The 21,377-nt window shown below is 48.8% G+C and overlaps 1 protein-coding gene across 10 annotated transcripts in view; it reads right to left on the reverse strand.

The window, feature by feature from the left end:
• PIK3CD (phosphatidylinositol-4,5-bisphosphate 3-kinase catalytic subunit delta) overlaps positions 1–21,377 on the reverse strand; it is a 61,230-nt gene that overhangs the window by 34,057 nt on the left and 5,796 nt on the right. For 2 of the 10 annotated variants that reach the window (XM_060396507.1, XM_060396508.1), the window contains exon 2: positions 17,506–17,646. The exons of 4 other annotated variants lie outside the window; for them this stretch is intronic. The gene's annotated coding sequence lies outside the window, so the exon portion shown is untranslated. Of the gene's footprint in view, positions 1–1,612; positions 17,647–21,377 lie in introns of all 10 variants that reach the window. 4 more of the 10 variants (XM_060396506.1, XM_060396505.1, XM_042257280.1 and 1 more) reach the window with 3 other exon arrangements.

The following is a 21,377-nucleotide window of genomic DNA, read 5'->3' on the forward strand; positions in this document are numbered from 1 at the left end:
TTTGCAAACCAGTCACATTGTGCTTGACGGGCCTTTTTCACCATCTGTGTCAATGCCACCCCCAGCTCTCTTCGGTGGTACTGAAGCAAACCACAGGAACATTTCCAGTGCCCGAAGCAGGAATTTATATACATACAGATGACTCAGATCATTTCTAGAGTTGTTTGTTGGTTTTGTTTGGTATTTGAAAGCAAAGTAAGTGATCTGAGTCAAGCCTGGGTTCGAGTTCCATTCAATGGCTGCAAAAAACATGTCTGTGAACTTGAGGTCTCTGTTCAACACCCAGATCACATCATAAAGGAGGATTTATCCTTGCTTGGTGGAGATGAAAGGGAAGGGTGTGTGGGGAGGGGTTTGCCCACTCACTGCATCTGTGGTACTTCTTTACCCACTGTGGGCGGCTCCTGGAAATAATCTGACCCCAGAGAGCAAAAGATACCTGAGTTCCAAAAGCCCATGCAGCTGGATTCCAGCAGCAGAACATGATGCTTCCCCCCAACTCCCCAGCTGGTTTCTCCTGCCTGGAACCCACTGAGCTCCTGAAGAGCAAGAAACCTAAACCACTGGCTTCTTCTCCATGAGACAAAACGCCCAGTTCTAGGAAGCTGTTGGAAAAGATGCCACCCCAAGGTCCAAGCTGGAATTCTCCCTGCTGCAAGCCTAACCCTTGGAAGGATACCCCGTGGACCCTGCTGCGGGGTTCGGATGGTCCCTCCACTCAGCATCCAGGGTAGGATGGTAAGGACTTCCCAGAGTACAGCCACCAGAGAAAGGTGAGATCAGCGACAAGAACTAAGAAAGAAATAACTTGCATCACTGACCAAGGAAGCTAATTAACAAGAGGACAAAAAAACAGCAGCTCAGTCACAGGGAAATGAGACTCGATCAGAGCAAAAGCACTTTCAAAACGAGAAAGGATGAAGCAGAAAGCGCGAGGGAGCCGAGAGAATGGAGGGTTAGAGAAGGCAAGGAAGGGACTGGTCCTTAGGAATTCAGGTCAGGGAACAGGGAGCCGGGACAGAATTCACAAGAGGGCGGCCAGGGAGGAGGTGCGTTTTTCTCTCTGGCCCTCAACACCGTCCGGGACCTCAGGAGCCGGGTCTGCTGCCCTCTAGCCCTCTGGGTTCAAGGGCAAAGCTTTGGGAGGCATCGCTGGGAACGCACGGAGCGCAGGATGGTCCGTCCCGAATCGGGGGCAGGGGGAGGGGAAGGCGTGCGCGGCTATTGCTCGGTTCCTGACAAGTAAACATCTTGCCCTGAACAGGCGCCGCGTCCCCGTCCGGAGCCCGGAGGAGGGCCCTGCTCATTCCCACCAAGGGCGGCAGCGGGACACCCCGGATTCCCGGCCCCCCGGAGGCATAAAAGGGAGGCAATAAAACGGGAAAAGGAGACTATGAACCAGTCCACGCCAGAGAAGCACAGCGCGAGCGCGGCCCGCTGCCTCGGCCTCCGCATTGGGGTCGGGTGCGCCCCGGAACGCGCTCTCCTCCCCCAGCCCCCGCACCCCCGGAACGGGATCTCCCCTCGCGGACAAAGCCCGGCGCTGGGCGGGGTGGGGCGTGAGCGGGGGGCACTGGGACCCCGCAGACGCCCGCACAGGTGGGCTCCGTACCGGGTGTCGGTGCCGGGGGCGGAGCCCGGTCTCCCTGGAGACTGTTGCCCAGGGGACGCGGCGGGCGGGTCCCGGAGCGACGGGAGGGCGCGAGCCTCCGGGCGGCGGCGCGGAGCCCGCGGGGGCCTGAGGGCAGGCCCGCGGCGCGGAGCCGGTGAGCGGGGCATCCGCGAGGGGCGCGGCCCTGGGCGGGGCCCGGACAACGGGCGGGCGCGGGCAGGGCCAGGGGGCGGGGCGTCCAGAGGGTGGGGCGGAGCCAGCCGAGGCGCGGGCACCGTCGGCAAATTCTCACAGCCCCAGCTGGGCGAAGCTCTGGAGAGCAGGCTTGCGCTCTGAGCCTTGCGGACGCCGCCGCAATTCCTCCCCGAGCCCCGCTGCTCCCCGCGGGCGGGTGGGGCTACGCCTGGAGCTAGGGGACCCCGGACAGCTTGCGAGCGCTGCCCCCGGCCCCCTCTTTCTGCCGGTAACCAGAGGATAGAAAATGCCACCTGCAAAGTGAGCGAGGGAGGGCCGTCCGCCAGACAGCTCGGGTTCCCAGGGAATCACTAGAAAGGGCGGGGCACCGGGCCCATGTCACTTGTCAGGAGCCCGGGTCACCAGAGTAAACTGGCTCAAATCCAGTGCGCGGCCCGCTGTCCAGCCGCTGGGCCCCGCTTTCCATCGGAGTTCCTCTCACAAGTCCGATTTAGAAAATAAATGGGTTAACTCGGGACTGTCACGATACATCTATTCATTAAGATGAACTGTGCGTGCAGGCAAAGCGTGTCTGAGGCAGCGCGGTAATCCCCACGCACTTCGTTCTAGATGCTATCCAGGCATCACCTTGTAAGGTGGGCATTGTTCTCCCTCCAGTTGTAAATAATGCAGAAGCTCGGAGGGCAGGGAACCTCACTACCACCCCCCACCACTCACACCGCACCCAATCCCACAGCCTCTTAGAGCTTTAGGACCACTTTGGATCGGTACCAGGTTCATATGGTTTTGCCCTGCAACGTCCCAGGTCTCCTCGAGTGCTCCAACCTCGACCACAGTGGAGCGCAAACGGCGAAGGAGAGTGTGAGGTTCAGTGACCCCAGGGTGTCCCACCCCTGGGGCAGAAGAAAGCGGCCTGAGCGGCATTCTACCTCCACCGAGGGTTTCAGGTGAGGCGCCCAAGGCAGGCCCGCCTGTCCGAGCCCAAGGAACCTCCCTCCATCCCAGCGTCGCCCAGAGCCTGGGAAAAGGGCAGGAGAAACTCCAACAGAAGTTCCCGGGAATCTTGAAGAAGCCTGGAATGCGCGGACCAGGCGGACCGGTCCTGGAAAGCCCCGGGGCCCTCGGCGATCTCTGCGTACTGTCCCCAGCACCCCTGTCAGGGCCGGGGGTGCCGGGCGCCCCGGGATTCTCGAGAAGAGAAGAGAGGGGCTTCAGGATAGGAGAATCTCCCTTGGTATCCCATCACCGGATGTCACACACGCGTACACTCGCATGCACGTTCACACACATACACACACATTCGGGCATAGTTACCTAAACTGACACACACACAATGATGCGGAAAGTCATATTGTGGTGGTGGTTTAGTCGCTAAGTCGTGTCCGACTTTTTGCGACCCCATGGACTGTAACCCGCCAGGCTCCTCTGTCCGTAAGACTCTCCAGGCAAGCATACTGGAGTGGGTTGCCATTTCCTTCTCCTTCTTCTACATAAACTGACACACACAATGATGCTCAAAGTCACATACTCCTGTACAAATATTCAGAGACCGAAGATACACAGACAAACACACATAATTACTGTATGTCAACACACAATCACACAGCCGCGGAGACCACAGACACACACGCACTAGTGCGCATTCACACTGAACCCGCGCGCTGCGAGCTGGAGAAGGCGGAGCCTGGCCGCTGGGTGGGAACAACCCCGCACCCAACCCAGGGCGCCACTGGCAAGCTTCTACCTCCACTCCTGCTCCTCCTTGAGGCAAGAGACAGAACACTCGTGGATGGGACCCGGACTCAGCCCGAGGAGGGAGGGGTTCCCAGTGGGGGCAGGGGCGGAGGTCGGTAGGACCACCCTTAATGCACAGAATCCAGGTTTCCCAGGATGAAGTATAAGCCTCAGGGTCACACTTGGACTTTGGATGGGTAAACATGCAGGGAGGGGTTCTTTGACAGGCATCCTGACTAGGGAGGGGTAGTATCCCTAACAAGCCTCAATCAGGAAAGGATAATGACCCTCTAAGGCCAGGCAACAGAAGAGATTTTCCAAGTAGCTGACAGGTTTTGGCGGGTTCCATCTCCACCTGTGGGTGCCCTTCTCCCTAGGGGCCCTGTGGTGCAGACTTCCTTTCTCTCCAGCCTGGGTTTGATTGAAAGTCAACCTCAAAGCAAGGTCTCCATTAACAATGTTCAAATGAGGGTATTATTTTCCTCTGGAGCCAAGAGAAAAACCCAGGATTCTTTGAAATGGCAAAAGTCACAGAAGTCATCCTGCCTGTATTTACAAATGTCCTGGAACTGCACTGACAAATTCTAGAGAGTCAGCATGCAATCAGCTGTTTGGGAGATAATTAAGTGAATTACTACAGACATGTGGAAAGTCTCTAGGACAGTGCCTGGTGTGTGGTATATGAAATGCTCAGACATATTTTCTCTCACAGAGATGCTGCGATCCACTAGTTAGTGGCAGAGAGGGGGAAAAAAATCAAAGTGTCCGATCTGGTTCCAAGTTCGGATATATTAACTCCTTTCTGAAATATAAGTGAGTTACTGGCAACCCACTCCAGTATTCTTGCCTAGAGAATCCCCATGGACAGAGGAGGCTGGCAGGCTACAGTCCAAGGGGTCACAAGTTGGACACGACTTAGCGACTAAACCACCACCACCACCATAAAGAAATTAGTTAGGTGGATCAATAAATTAGTTTCACCATTGTTATAAAGAATAAAGAAATTAGAGTCCCACTTCTCTACTAGCTATTGCCAAAAGCTGTTGTTGTTGTCACTCAGTTGAGTCCAACTCTTTACAACCCCATGGACTGCCACACACCAGGCTTCCTTGTCCTTCACTAACTCCTGGAGTCTGCCCAAATTCATGTCCATTGAGTCAGTGATGCCATCCAACCATCTCCTCTTTATAAGTTCCTGAGCTTGCAGCAAGAGATCAGATGAGCCTCTGCTCCCACCTGCCAGAGCCCCTTGTCACATTCAGCAGGCCTGGAAGAGGGAAGCGTATTTGCTCCACTCCTTCTGCGCCCTGTACTGACATTTCTATGTAAGCTGACTGTAATGAAATGTCAGCTTCTCTCTGCTGCCACACATATCCCAACCTCCAGCCTTCCTGGAATTCTGCTTGTCTCTCCCTTTTCAAACCTGGCCCTCAGCACTGCAGGGGGTCAGAGTATGTCAACCTCAGATATGCCACTTTGGCATACTGATTATTTGAAATTAAAAGGAGTTGAGAAACAACCAGTGCAAAAAGGACTCTCTGAACCTTTTTGTCCCCTAACACCAGGAAATAAATCTTCCGCATGAAAGGTACCTTCCCTGCACTAAGAGGAAAAAGACATCCCTAATCACCACAGGCAGGGAATTTAGGGGCAAGGGGTTTCCTTGACAGCTTGAGTGAAGAACCCACCTGCTGAGGCAGGAGACTCAGGAGATGTGGGTTCGATCCCTGGGTTGGGAAGATCCCCTGGAAGAGGAAATGGCAACCCTCTCCAGTATTCTTGCCTGGGAAATCCCATGGACAGAGGAGCCTGGTGGGCTACAGTCCAGACGGTTGCAAAGAGTCGGACATGACTGAGCCTGAGCATGGACAGATGGAGGCTATATAAGCAAACCCTGTTAACTTCTTCACCATCTTACCACCCCTAGCCCAAACCCCTTCTCTTGTCTCTTTGTCTTAAAGGTACAGAGAAGTCTGGTGACTTCTGTGAGTCTCATATCTTTGGAGGGGGGCTTTCGTACATATGTATGTATTTAAATTTGTTTTTCTCCTGTTACTCTGTTTATTACAGGGCAGGTAGGAGGGGTCTCAGCCAGGAACTTAGAAGGGTAGAAGGAAAATTATTTTTCTTTCTCTATAGCATTTTTAGATGTGGTCAGATAAGAAAGCTGAGTAGGAGTACTTCCCTGGTGGCTCAGTGGTAAAGAATCCACCTGCCAATGCAGGAAACACAAGTTCAGTCCCTGATCCCAGAAGATTCCCCATCCTATGGAGCAACGAAGCCTGTGAGCCACAGGTACTGACCCGCATGCCCTAGAGCCCATGCTCTGCAATAAGAGAAACCACTGCAATGTGAAGCCCAAGCACCACAACTAGAGAGGAGCCCCCAGTCACCATAACTAGAGCGACAAAGACCCAGCACAGCCACAAATAAATAAATAAATAATTTTTGTTTAAAGGGACACAGTTGTCTTATATATAAAAAATAAAGTTGAGTAGCTCTAAGACGAGAAAGGCTATACTAAAAAAAAAAAAAAGATGAAACTAACAACTAAAAAAAAATGGAATTAACCAAAAAAAAAAAAAAAAGGAAAAAGTTCAATGCTTATTTTAAGTTTTATTAGGAAAAACAAGATGATTCTGGAAAACAATCCTCCTCAAAATGAGGAGACAGTATCCACAGTTTTGTTTTGTTTTTAAATTTTGTTTATTTATTTATTTTTGGCCACACTGTGAAGCAGGTGGGATCTTAGTTTCCCAACCAGGGACTGAACTCAAGCCCCCTGCAATGGAAGCACCACGTCTTAACCACCAGACTGCCAGGGAAGTCCCTCCATGATTATTCACGTAATTCCCCCATCCTTTTGTTCCCTTGATCTCTTTACTCTCTAAGCACAAGGAATGAAGGAACTTAATTACAGGAGTGTCTGCCTCCTGCTCTCCTGCCACTTTTACAGATTTTCATTAATCTTTGAGACTCTCACCCCCAGATCACTCAAAAAGTGGCTCATCTGTAGTTAAAAACCAAAGTTAATTAGAATCTTGAAGCTTGTTTCTTTCTTTTGCCAATTCCCCGAGCTTAGACCAAAAAAGTCTGCCTGAGCTGAGGCTTCCAGAGTCTGTGATCTTGAGGGGAGGGACATTAAGGGAGGGGAGGCACAGATTTTTTTAAATGATGTTCATGTCTGCAGTGCTTATTCTGTCAAGTGTCAGCCCCAAAGCAGGCTTTCCAGGTGGTGCTAGTGGTAAAGAACCCACCTGTCAATGCAGCAGACATTAGACAAACGTTCAGTTCCTGGGTTGGGAAGATCCCTCAAAGGCGGGCATGGCAGCCCACTCCAGTAGTCTTGCCTGGAGAATCCCATGGACAGAGGGGCTTGGCGGCCTACAGCCCATAGGATCACAAAGAATCAGACACGACCGAAGTGAATGAGCACACACGCGACCCAAAAGCGTTCTTAGTTGCAGGGTCTCCTGGTGAGAGGTGGGAGCACCAGCCCTGGAGTTAGACCAGGATTTGGATGAGTTTCCTGATCTCTCCAGACCTGTTTCTTCAGTAAAAAGAAGATCCTGCAGGACTTCCCTGGGGGTGCAGTGGATAAGAATCTGCGTGCCAATGCAAGGGACACAAGTTCGATCCCTGGTCTGGGAGAATTCCACTTACCACAGAACAACTTAGCCCGTGCCCCACAACTCCTGAGCTGGAGCTCTAGAGGCTGTGCTCCACCACAAAAGAAGCCACCGCAATGAGAAGCCTGCAGGCTGCAACCAAGAGAAAGCCTGTGCAAAGAAGCAGAGACCCTGTGCAGCCAAAAACAAAAATAAATAAAAAAGAAGATCTGGCAGACAGTGTCAACGTGGCAAGTGGAGGTAAGGAGCAATGAGACAGCACAGGTTAGGGGCTTCTAGCCGGGCCTCGCAGTGGGCACCTGGTTATACCCTGTTTTCCACCGTGGTTTCCTGTGAGTCTTAGGTTTCCAGTTCTAGCATGTGATTCTTATGGAAGGACAGGATGTTACAGATTTTTTTATACACTTTAGAGAAGAAAAACTATTCCTCTGTTTGTGGAAAAGGTCAATTGTGAACTTTTATTCAGAGAAAATTAGAGTAAGGGGATAAATAGGGTGCCTGGAACAAGAGCAGATTGTGTGAATCACACATCAAAGAACATGAAAGACACCCTGGGGACTCAGGAAACTGACCTTCTCGGAAGCTTCTTGTGAAAACTCTAGATGCATTTGAGAAGACCTGAGGGTAAGAAAATTCGCCCAAGAGCTAGGGGTTTTTTTAAAGTTGGGTCCAAACTTGAAAATGGTAAAATGAATGAATCTGGCAATATTAGACTTCACATATCTGCAGGGCTGCAGCTTAAGATTGTTTCTTTAAGACAGGGGGCAGAGGGTTTGTGCAAGGCACATGATAAGATCCACAGCAGACAGTACTGAGAGATGCCGAAATGAACAACAGCAGCAGAGGGAATGGCTGCCAATATTTTCTGGCCCATACAACATGCCAGTCATTGTGCTAAATGTTTTTAAATTTACCATGAAGCTTTTAAAACATGGCAGCCAGTCCTCACAGGAAAGGCGTCTATTGGTATGTCTCCTTCCCTTAAATCTGGGCTGGGGGACTTCCCTAGCGGTCCAGCCGGTAAGACTCCATGCTTTCATTGCAGGGGGCACAGGTTTGATCCCTGATCAGGGAACTAAGATCCCACATGCCACGTGGTGTGGCAAAATTATATATATATCTAGGTGGCCTTTTGACTTCCTTGAGCAAGAGTATATAGCAGGAGTGATGCTGAATGACTTGAGAGCTGAGCCCATAAATGGCCATACAGCTTCCAGCTAGGTTTGGAGTCAAGCAGTAATGCTTGTTCTCGGAGTTCTGACCATCAGGAAAGTGTGGCCCAGAGCCACCATGCTGTGAGGAAGCCCAAGCTAGAAAGAGAAGCCAGCGTAGGCACTCGGGTTGACAGTCCCATATGAGCCCAGCCTCTGAGTCAGCCCCATCCAGGCAACCGGAGGAGTGAAGACACTTCCAGGTGGAGCTTCCCTATTGGTCCAGTGGTTGAGAATCTGCCTTGCACTGCAGGGGACGTGGGTTTGATCCCTGGTTGGGGAATTGAGATCCCACATACCAAGAAGCAACTAAGCTGTGCGCTACAACTACTGAGCCTGTGCACCACAGCTAGAGAGTCCAAGCGCTGCAGTGAAAGATCCCGCACAATGAAGATCTCAGGTGCCGCAACGAAGATCCAACAAAACCAAAAAAAATGTGTAACATTTAAAAAAATTTTTTTAAAGGAAGAAACTTCCAGGTGATTCCAGCCCCCAGGTGTTCATGTAACCAGCAGTCCTTTGAGGGCCTTCCCCACTGACCCTAGACATCACAAAACACAGCCAAGCTGGCCTGTCAAGCCCTATCTGAGTTCCTGGCCCATAGAATCCATGCTTATAATAAAACAGTTGCTGCTTTATAGCTCTAAATCCAGTGTGATTCATGCAGCAATGCATACCTGGAACTTTATCTCATTAAGTCCTAAAAACAACCCCACAAGGTGGTTATCATCATCTCCTTAAGGAAACTGGGGCCCAAGACTTACCCAAACCTACACAGCAAATGGCAGAGCAGGAAGCTGAAACCACAAGACCAACAACTAAAGCTGCTTCTTACAGCGAATCATCTGCCTCTTATAGGGCACCAGGCTGGATTTTTTTTTTTTTCTGACCACCCCTTGGAACATGTAGGATCTCAGTTCCTCTAACAGGGATGGAACCTACGCCCCCTGCCTTGCAAGCCCGGAGTCTTAACCACTGAACTGTCTCAATTTTTTAATGCATGATATGTCCCCATTTTGGGCTTCCCTGGTGGCTGAGACAGTCAAGAGCTTGCCTGCAATGCAGGAGACCTGGGCTCAATCCCTGGGTCGGGAAGATCCCCTGGAGAAGGGAATGGCAACCCACTCCAGTATTCTTGCCTGGAAAATTCCATGGGTGGAGGAGCCTGGAGAGCTACAGTCCATGGTGTTGCACAGAGTTGGACACGACTGAGCAACAGGACACACACATTGTGCCCATTTTATTGTGACCCAATCCCACCCCTCAAGACCATCTTATGGGGGACTTCCCTGGTAATCCAGGGGCTAAGACTCCATGATCCCAATGCTGGGAACCCACCTTCAATCCCTGGTCAGGGAACTAAATCCCATATGCTGCAACTAAGAGTTCAGAGGGAGCAACTAAAAGCTGCTGCATGCTGAAACTAGGCCTGGCACAGCCAGATGAGTAAATGAAACAATTTTAAAACAGACAGTCTTACAGGCCACCTGGACAATGAGGGGTCTCTGCAACTGTTAGATGGTGTGACCCAGTGCCCTGGTGGGAGGTGGTCAAAACCAACGGGGTGGGTCCTAGGCCTGTTCTATTGAACACCTCTTTTTGATGACAAGAATGAAAGGAGATTCAAGAACTGGCTCACTCATCGACAGAAATGCAAACAGAATTTACAAATACCTGGAGAAAGAAATCTGTAAAACTTATTCTAACAGAAGTGGGTAAATCTGGTAGAAACAAATACAATGTAATTACATGTCAAGCTCCCTAAATAGAAATACAGAGTAGGGAGGAAGGGAAGAGGCCTCAAGAGAGAACGGCATCCAGAGAACTCAGTGTTGACCCAACAGTCATTCAGAGGCAGCACTGTAAGCCCTTCATGAAGGAGCCAACTGGGTCCTGGATTTCCTAAGGACCACTCTCTACTTGAAACTATATCCAGATACTTGCTTCTCTTGGTATTTGAACCTTTGTGGAGCCCCCAATCATATTTGATGCTTTTGAACTGTGGTGCTGGAGAAGATTCTTGAGAGTCCCTTGGACAGCAAGGAGATCAAACCAGTCAATCCTAAAGGAAATCAACCCTGACTATTCACTGGAAGACTGATACTGAAGCTGAAGCTCCAATACTTTGGCCATGATGCGAAGAGCCGACTCATTAGAAAAGACCCTAATGCTGAGAAAGATTGAAGGCAGAAGAAGAGGGTGACAGAGGATGAGATGGTTGGACGGCATCATTGATTCAATGGACATGAGTTTGAGCAAACTCCAGGGCATAGTGAAGGACCGGGAGATCTGGCGTGCTGCAGTCCATGGGGTCACAAAGAGTCAGACACAGCTGAGCGACCCATATGACAGCATGGTTGGTCTACAGAATATGGCAGAGTGATGCCAAGTTGCCTTGGAGACTGGGTTATAAAAGAACATGGGGCTTCAATCTGGGGCAAACTTTGGTCTTTTTTTTTTTAATCTTTTATCTTTCTCTCATCTTTATATCTTGGCTAAGCCAGCAACCAAGTTATACGGACACTTAAGCTATCCTGTGAAGAAGCCCACACGGCAAGGAACTGAGATATCAAAACCTTGGCAGGTATCTCCAGCCAGATGCACCTGCAGCACCAGCTGCTCCCTGATTCTGACCTACAGAAATTGTGAGATAGCGTTTGTTGTTTAAGCTGCTACTTTTTTCATTTTGTTTTGTGTTTTTAACAATTTTATTTATTAATTTCTGGCTGTGCTGGGTCTTCATTGCTGCTGGGCTTTTCCCTAGTTGTAGCAAGTAGGAGCTGCTCTCTAGCTGCAGTGCACAGGCTTCTCATTGAAGTGGCTTCTCTTGTTGTGGAACACAGGCTCTAGGGCACGAAGGCTTCAGTAGCTACAATCGTGGGCTCAGTAGTTGAGGCTCTGAGGCTCTAGAGCACAGGCTCAGTAGTTGTAGAGCAATGGATTAGTTGTCCCACAGCATGTGGGATCTTCCCAGACCAGGGATCAAACCCATGTCTCCTGCACTGGCAGGTGGATTCTTTAGCACTGAGTCACTAGGGAAGCCCTAAGCTGCTAAGTTTTGGGGTAACTTGTTACACAGCAGTAGATAACAAATACACTGATGGCTGCGGTGTTCACTATGTGGCCTAGCACCTGCTCCAGGCTTAGTATAGCAGAGGCTCTATCAATACCTGTGACTGAACAGTCAGTACAAACAACTCCTCCACTGTAATAATGAGTCAGAGACATTCCTAAAGAAGTGGCAACAGGCCGAGTGAAAGAAGCCAGCCACAGAAGACCACATCCTGTGTGATTCCATGTATAAAATGTCCAGGATAGGCAAGTCCATAGAAACAGAAAGTAGAGTAGTGGTTGCCAGGGCTGGGAGGGGTTCGGGAGAAATGGAGAGTGATTGCTAGTGAATACTAGGTTTCATTTTTGAATAATTAAAATGAAACTCCAATACTTTGGCCACCTGATGAGAAGAGCCGACTCATTGGAAAAGACCCTGATGCTGGGAAAGATCAAGGACAGGAGAAGGGGGTGACAGAGAAGGAGATGGTTGGATGGCATCACCAATTCAATGGACATGGGTTTGGGTGGACTCCGGGAGATAGTGAAGGACAGGGAAGCCTGGCATGCTGCAGTCCATGGGGTTTCAAAGAGTCGGACATGAGTTAGCAACTGAACAACAGCTACAAGATTTCTTTTTGAGTGATGAAAATGTTCTATAATAGGTTATAGTGATGGTTGCACAATTCTGTGACTATATTAAAAAATACTGACTTGTGTACATTAAAATAATTTTATGGCATGTGAATTATATCTCAATAAAGCTTGTTATGTTCTAGAAGGGGAAGAGGAAACCAGGCGAGGTCACTATCCCAAGTCAGAAGTGGCACAAGAGGGGCTGGCCCATTGTAGGACTGGGGAAAGTGTTGGGGTGCTTCAAGTGGAGGGGCCCCTTTCATACCTGGCGCAGAGAATGTGGGAAGCTCTCGGGAAGGCTAACTGCTGCCAGTCAGTGAAAGGGTGTCTGTGTACTCATCCTACAGGGTTTCAAGCCACCTGGAGCCCAATATCTGGGGCCTGGACATGGCTCTGACTTCCTGTTCCCTATAGACCATCCCACCCACATATGGTTGACACCCAGCTCTACCGGGAAGGCCTCTCCACCTGCCCTTCATGCAAAAGGGGGGTGGGTGGCCACAAAGCCGCAGGTTGCAACTTCTTAAAGGACAGAGCGCCCTCCACAAATGAGGCGCTCCTACAGCAGAGCCACCCAGTGATGCAGGAAAGCAGGTCCTGGATGAAAGGCAAAACGAGCCGTGAATTTAGAGCAAAGAAAAAGACTTAAACAGCACAGAGTACACTGGTACATCGTATCTAAGAGGTGGTCGATTTACTGGAAATAGAAACAGCTCCAAAGCGGACTTTGAACACGTGGTGGGGCAAGTGTGTCTCATGGAGGCCACGGGGAGATCAGAATCTTTCTTCTCTCTCTGGCTTCTGAGGTTGGTTTCAGAGTCAGAAGCTGGCGGTCGAACCCAAACAGCTCTTCACTGCCCCCTCCCAGAATCTAGGATGAACCTGGGGACCTCTGCGAGCCTGATGAAAGTATACACACAAATGGTCTCCTAGGAGCTTTTTTCTGGGGAGAAGTTCTGTGATTTTTCAACAGATTTTCAAAAAGATTTAAAATCTGGGACTTCCCTAGCGGTCCAGTGGTTAAGAATCCAGGCTTCCACTTGGGGCACAGGTTCAATCCCTGGTTGCGGAACCTAAGATCCCACATGCCAAAAAAAAGGGGGGGGATTTAAAAATCTGAAAAAGGTTAGAAACCATTGAGTAGTGAATCTGTAAGGCAGGTTTTATTTACAAACTTTTCATAACTAGCTTGGATGGATTCTATGCAATTAAATACATATAGTATAAACACACACTTATAAAACATATAGCACATATATAAAAACGTGCACATGCATAATCTAGGAAAATCACAGCCGATAATATCCAGAAGATGTAGACACCCCAATCTCAAGACCCCCAAGTATCTTTTAAAACTGCAGGGCTTCCTGGGTGGCTCAATGGTAAAGAATCCGTCTGCCAGTTCAGGAGATGAAGATTCCATCCCTAGTCCTGGAAGATCCTGTATGCCTTGGACCAGGCAACTAAGCTAGGGTGCCACAACCACCGAGCCTGTGCTCTGGTGCCCAGGAACTACAACTACCGAGCTCATATGCCACAACTAAAGCCCGGGTGCCTAGAATGAGAAGCCTGCACACCGCACCTAGAGGGTAGCCCCTGCTTGCTGCAACTGGAGAAAGGCCCACGCAGCAACGAAGACCCAGCACAGACAAAAATAAATAAATTTAAAAAAAAACTCTGCGAACTCGACTTCATCTCTCCTATCCTGACCCCAAACAAATCACACACACACACATTCAGGATGGCAGTGGAGATGGCTTCCCCTCCTAAGGGTCTCAGCCGTTTGGCAGTGTACTCCATTCTCCTAGGTACCCCTTCCCTAGGCTCAGCCTCCAACCTTCTCCTTCCCCACTCAGCCATGGGTTTGCACGTCCTTCTCTCCTGTTGTCAGGAAACCCCAGATCCGAAGAAAACCTGTAAGCCTTCAGGGACCACAGAGAACTCTGAACGTCCCATTCCATCACCCATCTCATTCTATCTCTCCTTGGCAGAGGCCCTGTATGTCTCCTCCTTCCACTTTCAGGTCTCCAGGCTGCTTCTACCCCAGGAACCTACCAGGTAGGTTCAAAACAATAGCTTCGGGTCTTCCCTGGTGTTCCAGTGGCTAAGCTGCCATGCTGTCAATGCAGGGGGCCCGGTTCAATCCCTGGTCAGGGAACTAGATTCCACGTGCCGCAACTAAGAGTTCACATGTTGCAACTAAAGACAGCGCGTGCCTCAACTAAGACCTGCCACAGCCAAATAAATAAATAAACATTAAAACAACAACAACAGCTTCTTCATCGGTTGTCAAGCCCGTCTCTGGGGCTACAGCAAGGATCCTTCCATCACTAAGCACCTGTCATAAGCCAGCACATTTTAGGTGCCTTACGTCCATTTTTGCATTTAATCATCACAAGAAGCCCCTATGGCAGGCCTTCTGTTTCATAAAGGAGGAGGGTGAGGCTCGAGGAGGTGACGCTGCACAGCTAGTGATGGGAGAGGCAGATGTGAACCAGGTTGACCCCCGAGCCCTGCTCTCACCACTGAACCATGCTCCCTTTCCTGGGTGTCCAGAAGAACCAGATTTGGGCCACGGGTCAAGAAGACACTTGAGTCCTGTTGCCGTGACTGTGTCACCCAGTAGGTTGAGGACCCTTGGGTGGACTTCCCACGAAAGGCTCAAGAGTTGGGCAAGGTGGCAGCAGAGGTTGCAGAGGTTGGGCCCTGCTTCTGCTGGACAGAAGGGGAGAATGGGCACTACCTAGGCAGACTAGGGTGGGCTGGGCACCAGAAGCTGCATCCTCCTGGGACCTCTCTCTGTAGAGGAACAGAACCCAGGAGGCCAGCTCCGCCGAGACAAAGGACTGCAAGAACAGACAGGCTGTCTGGACCCCAAGCTAGCATGGAGACAGAGGGAACCAGTGAGAACAGGGCGGGGACGACCCTCTGCACAGCTGATGGGCTCCCAGAGGCCTCAGCCCTCCTCCCACCTGGGATCCAGATTCCCCTCTTGGGCAACATGGGGGCGCATTTGGAGACAGCACAGGACAGGAGTGTGGAACAAGCTCTGCCACTTCCTTTCTGAGTAATACCTAGATAAGTTACTAAACCTCTTTGTGCCTCAGTTCCCCCTTTTGTAAAACACAGATCATGATAGTGCTTCAAAGAAGAAATTAGTATTTGGGGGACTTCCCTGGTGTTGTTGAAGCTGAAGCTCCAGTGCATTGGCCACCTGATAAGAAGAGCTGACTCATTGGAAAAGACCATAATACTGGGAAAGATGGAAGGCAAAGGGAGAAGGGGGTGGCAGAGGATGAGATGGTTAGATAGCATAACAGACTCAGTGAACATGAATTTGAACAAACTCTGGGAGATAGTGAAGGACAGAGGAGCGGGCTGTAGTCCATGGCTTCATAAAGAGTAGGACACGACTTAGCCACTGAACAACAACTGGTGGTCTAGTGACTAAGACTCTTACTCTCAACGGAGAGGGGTTTGATCCCTGTTCCGGGAACAAGATCCTACATGCACAACTAAAGACCTGGCACAGCCAAATAAATAAATAAATAAGAATAAGTTAGTATTTTCAAAGTGCCCAGAATACTACCTAGCACAGAGTAGGTGCTACAAAAGGGTTTGTTTTTATTGTTATTAAAGATGCGGCAAGCTAGACTAAGGTGGCAATTCAGAGCTGGCCAATAGCAAGGCTCATTGGTATACATACTGCTAATAGGATCTGCAGAAACGAAACTAGTGTGAAAGATCCCTTTTCTGGAGCTGGTTGTGCTCATCTCAGGGTGAGGGGCTGGGTCTTTGAGATGGGAGTTCTAGGTCAAACTCCACCTCTCACCCAGGCTCTGTGATTCTGCTGTCTTCCCCCATCCCCACCGCCCCCCCCTCACCTCTCTGTAGCAGAATTGGTGGAATTGCGCTCACCATTCCCTCTTCAAGACACCTTGACTGATGGTCTCATCGTGCTGACCACTCAGGGTACCAGGCTGCAGGTTTTGGTCTCTGAAAGACTTAGCTGTTCTTGTGCCCAAGCACACCCATGCCAGCTGTTCACCTTTGTAATTACACAGTGTGGTCAGCGGATAAGTGGGTGAAATATGGGTGTGACCAGAAAGAGCTGTTTCCATGAAAACAGAATTGAATGCTTTAGAAAACAGTAAAGACAACTCACTAAAACAAAGTTTCCGTTGAATGAGACTGAGCAAAGCAACTGTAAAAGGTAGGGGAAAAGAATGAGAATTGACAAGGACTCTATGCCTTACTTAAGAATGATGACCCAATCAAACAAAAGCTCTTGGCCTCACATCAGTACATCTATGTACTTTTTTGGGGGTGGGAAGAGGGCATGCTGCATGACAAGGGGGATCTTAGTTCTCTGACCAGATCCTCTGGCATTGGGAGCTTGGGGTCTTAACCACTGAACTGCCAGGGAAGTCCCACATCAGTATACAGGGATATGTTTTAAGTTAAGATGCTTAGATTTGAGAGGCAGCATTTTCATAATTATCTACCTAAACCGAAGTTTCAGTCAATCAGTCAATGAATCACATAGGATAAACGGGCTCCTATGGGACCTCCCTAGTGGTCCAGTGGCTAAGACTCTGCACTCCCAATGCAGGGGGCCTGGGTTTGATCCCTGGTCAGGAAACTATATCCTGTATGCTGCAACTAAGACCCAGTACAGCCAAATAAAGTAATACTTTTTTTAAACTGCTCCTAAGAAGCTAGGTATCTCATCACAGTTGCATCTAATCTAATTGCTGCTGCTATTGCTGAGTCACTTCAGTCGTGTCCGACTCTGCAACCCCATAGACGGCAGCCCACCAGGCTCCCCCGTCCCTGGGATTCTCCAGGCAAGAACACTGGAGTGGGTTTGCATTTCCTTCTCCAGTGAAAGAAAGTGAAAGTGAAGTCACTCAGTCATGTCCGACCCTCAGAGACCCCATGGACTTCAGCCCACCAGGTTCCTCCGTCCATGGAATTTTCCAAGCAAGAGTACTGGAGTGGGGTGCCATTGCCTTCTCTGAATCTAATCGCTATTTTGCCTTAATCTGTTTTTCAAACTGTAGTTGGAGACACTGGGGTGGGAATAACGGAAGCCACAGCAAGAACATAAACATCTTCCCAGAGCATCCATCTGACTCAAAAGTAAGGGGGAATAGCAAAATAAACATGGATTATCGAGGAATAGAATGTAAAATTATTGTTAGGATTAAAAATAAAACTTGAAGCTTCAAAGCAAGGTCATGGTTGGGGTGGGCTGCAGCAGGCAAGGGTCACAATCCCATCTCTCTGGTGGGAGGAGCGTGTGGGAAAGTTGGAGAAGCAGGGTCCATGAGGGTAAAGGTCATGGCCAGCTGCCTAGCCATCTCCCAACCACTTTCCCACAAACCTGCAGCAGAAAGCCGTCCTGCGATGGCTGCCTTCAGAGCAGCCTGCCCGCCTGGGCACCCCATCTCACTGCTGCAGCTTGCAGGTGATGGGGCCGAGATCGCTTGATGGTAGACCTCACTAGAAGCCTCACCTCCACCCTCCTCAGCCTCTGTCCTCCGAGCTCCTCCAGACCTTGAACAGTTAGAAAAAGCTGAAAAAAAAAAAAAAAATGAACCTCCTGGCTTTGGCACATCTGAGAGGAACAGGCTGATAACAAAGGGCAAAGCGATTCCAACCTTTATCTGTAAAATGGGGGTATTTACTGGCACACACCCTGTGCATTCCAAAAGGATCATTTGTGGGAGAATCAAATAAGATAGTGGTTGGGGACTTTCCTGGTAGTCCAGTTGTTAAGATTCCACACTTTTTTTCAATGCAGGGGGAGAGAGTTGAACCCCGGTTAGGGAACTAAGATCCCACATGCCAAGCAGCATAGCCAAAAAGTTAAAAAAAAAAAAAAAAAAAAAGGATAGTAGTTGAATAAACCCTAGCACAGAAGCAAGCCTCAACAACTTATGACAGAGATACCTGTCATTTAAACTCCATTCAGTCCTACAGTGTGGGGTGCAAAGATTCGTTCATCCAGTGGCAAACACAGCAACTTTTGAAGTGCCCATTCCAAACTAATACAAGTTTTTCCTTATTTCTAATCCTCACGACAATCCAATAAAAGAGATATGGTTATGTCAATTTTCAGATGAAAATCTGGAGGCTCAGAGAGGTCAAGATCTCTAAGCTTTTAGGATCAAAACCAAGATCTCAACTTCCATCTAGTTCCTAAACTGTTGCTTTTGACATGAACATTAGACTTTCTCTCTACTCATTCTCAAACACTGTGCCTCCCACTGGAAATACTAAGCCTCACACATCTTATGAAGCTCCCTTATATAAGACTCAGGGCTGCACTTAATTGAAAATAGAGCACGCTTCATCACTGGTTTCCCAATGACAGTAGGTGAATATTTATTCAAATATTCGTCACACCACACAATAGGGAAAAAAGATTCATAACCCAGTGAGCTGGCTTTTGGACCCATGAACCATCAGAAACAAGAGTGTGGTTTTGCTCATCTTTTCATTGGCTCTGAACATGAGAAAGGTTTTTCAATGGAGTTTTTAAAGAGGGACAGGTGAGAGGGAAAGTTGGAGGGGTTTTTGGTGGTTTTTCCACTAGAAGAAATTTCTCATGAAGCTGTTTGAGATCAAGACCCTGATTTTATTGATTTCCTCCTCAGACACAGGTCGGCAGCAAAGAGTAAAATGCATGCTTAAACAAACTATGTGTTGGATGGACGACCCTCACCTGAGGCTACCTGACGCGTGCTTGAGAGGAGCTTGGACGCCATTTCACTCTGTGCTGTGCTCAGCTGTGTCCGACTCTTTGCGACCCCATGGGCTATAGCCCACTAGGTTCCTCTGTCCATGGAATTTTCCAGGCAAAAATACTGAAATGGGTTGCCATTTCCTACTCCAGGGGATCTTCCCCACCCAGGGATCGAACTAGTGTCTCTTGGGTCTCCTACACTGGCAGGATCCTTTACCACTGAGCCACTAGAGAAGCTTTACTTTTTACTCTAAAGGCCTGCAAAAGCCTGCTTCATGGTCAGCAACCCACGCTCGTGCTACCCCAGGGTCCTGCGCCTGTGGGACCAAACTGCACGAAGGAGCGACTGCATGTGGACAGAAACGATCACCAAGATGAATTCTGGACGCCACCATTCATAAGCCTTTACCCTCATTTCCATGGCGCAGGGGTGCGGACCCCAGAGCACAGGTCCTGCAGTCCCTCAGTCCCGCCACACCTCTCAGTAAGCATCGGTTCATGCATTTGCCCTGGGGAGGCTTGCACCCAGATTCAGGCAGACAGCTGGGGACTAGGTCCATTTTAACAGAAGGGCTGATCATCTACCTTTACAGCAGAAAAATGGATCCCCACGCTTAACCCAAATCCCTTTGGCTTAAGTGTAAACCATCTCTCCTTGTAGTAACAAGATTAATCTTGAGGGTAAATGGAGATTTGTTTAATAAAAAATAATGATAATAACAGTAGTAGTCGAGTAGGTTGCCTTGCCCTTCTCCAGGGGATCTTCCTAACCCAGGGGTCAAACCCAGAGCTCTTACCTCCCCTGCACTGGCAGGTGGGCCCTTTACCACCTGCACCACCTGAGAAGCCCATTCGTTGGCCACACCACCCTAAATGCACCTGATCTTGTCTGATCTCAGAAGCTAAGCAGGATTCAGCCCGATTAGTACTTGGGATGGGAGCCTGCCCAGGAATATCAGGTGCTGTAGGCTTGGGCTTCCCTGGTGGCTCAGACGGTAAAGAATCTGCCTGCAATATGGAAGACCAGGTTTGATCCCTGGGTGGGGAAGATCCCCTGGAGAAGGGAATGGCAACCCACTCTAGTATTCTTGCCTGGAGAATTCCTTGGACAGAGGAGTCTGGTGGGCTGAGTATGAACTATATGATACGCAATGTTCATTTTCTAGTTTATCTCATTTAATCCTTAAGACAACACTAGGAACAGGTCCCATTAGCTTCACTTAACAGAAGAGGAAACCGAGGATCCAGAATGTAAGAAATCTCAAGGTCACACAGCAGGAATGTAGGGAAACTACAGTTTAAATTCCAGAGTTCCATCCAATTCTAGAGGTCAAGGGTTTAATTGCTATGTTATACTGCAGCAAACTTCATGCTATACCTATAGCTAACAACCAAAAAGAAAGCTATTCAGCCTCATTAGCAAAATAAATAAATAAAACAAAAAATTTTAAGATGACTACCTTTTAAGCCAATTAGTAAACATTTTTTACCAATATTGTTAAATGCCATCATGAAACTGTTCTACATCACTGGGATAAACTCATTCAATATTTCCTGGAAAAATATTTAGCTCCATGAGCCATAAAAGTGGTCAATACCTTTGATGATAATTCTTGAATATGGGAAAATTCAGATGCCTGAAAATATCTGTTATAGTGCTTCAAAAGTAGGGTGTGTGTGTGTGTGTGTGTGTGTGTGTGTGCCTGGAAGCAAGATAAATGTCCCACAGTGGAGGATGCCCGAGAAAGTAATGGTGTCCCTGCACTAGGACATTTATCCTGCCAATAGAAGGATAACCAGGTGATGAAGTGATGTGGAATGCTAACATGCCCCCATTAAGTGAAAAAAGCAAATTACAAAAGCACATGATTTGCCCCTCACACAATTAAGTATAGAATTATCATATGATCCAGCAATTACACTTCTGGGTATATAGGCAAAAGAATTCAAAGCAAGGACCCAAACAGATATCTATGAACATCCACATTCATAGCAGCATTATTCACAATAGCCCCAAAGTGGAAGTAACCAAGTGTCCATAGACAGATGACTAGGCAAGCAAAATGCGGTCCATCCATACAATAGAATATTATTCAGTCCTTAAAAAGAGAGGTGGGGCGGCTTCTGACACATGGCTGCAACGCAGGTGAATCCAGAGGTCATGGTGATGCTGAGTGAAACGAGCCCGTCACAAAAGGACAAATGCTGTGCGATTTCGTTTGTATCAGGTACCAAGGGTAGTCAGCTTCTGGGACAGAAAGCTGAATGGTGGTTCCCCGGGGCTGAGGTGGGGCAAGCCATACAGAGTATTAGGGGTAAAGAGTTTCGATTTTGCAAAACAAAAAAATTCTGGAGACGGACAGTAGTGATAGGTGATGACAATGTGAATGTACTAAGTGCCACAGAATGAAATACACTTGAAAAAATGATCGAAATGGTCATTTTTATGTATGCTAAGCTGCTAAGTCACTTCAGTCGTGTCCAACTCTGTGCGACCCCAAAGACGGCAGCCAATCAGGCTCCTCTGTCCCTGGGATTCTCCAAGCAAGAATACTGGA

The sequence above is a fragment of the Ovis aries genome, chromosome 12, assembly GCF_016772045.2.
Source record: "Ovis aries strain OAR_USU_Benz2616 breed Rambouillet chromosome 12, ARS-UI_Ramb_v3.0, whole genome shotgun sequence".
Lineage (NCBI taxonomy): Eukaryota > Metazoa > Chordata > Mammalia > Artiodactyla > Bovidae > Ovis > Ovis aries.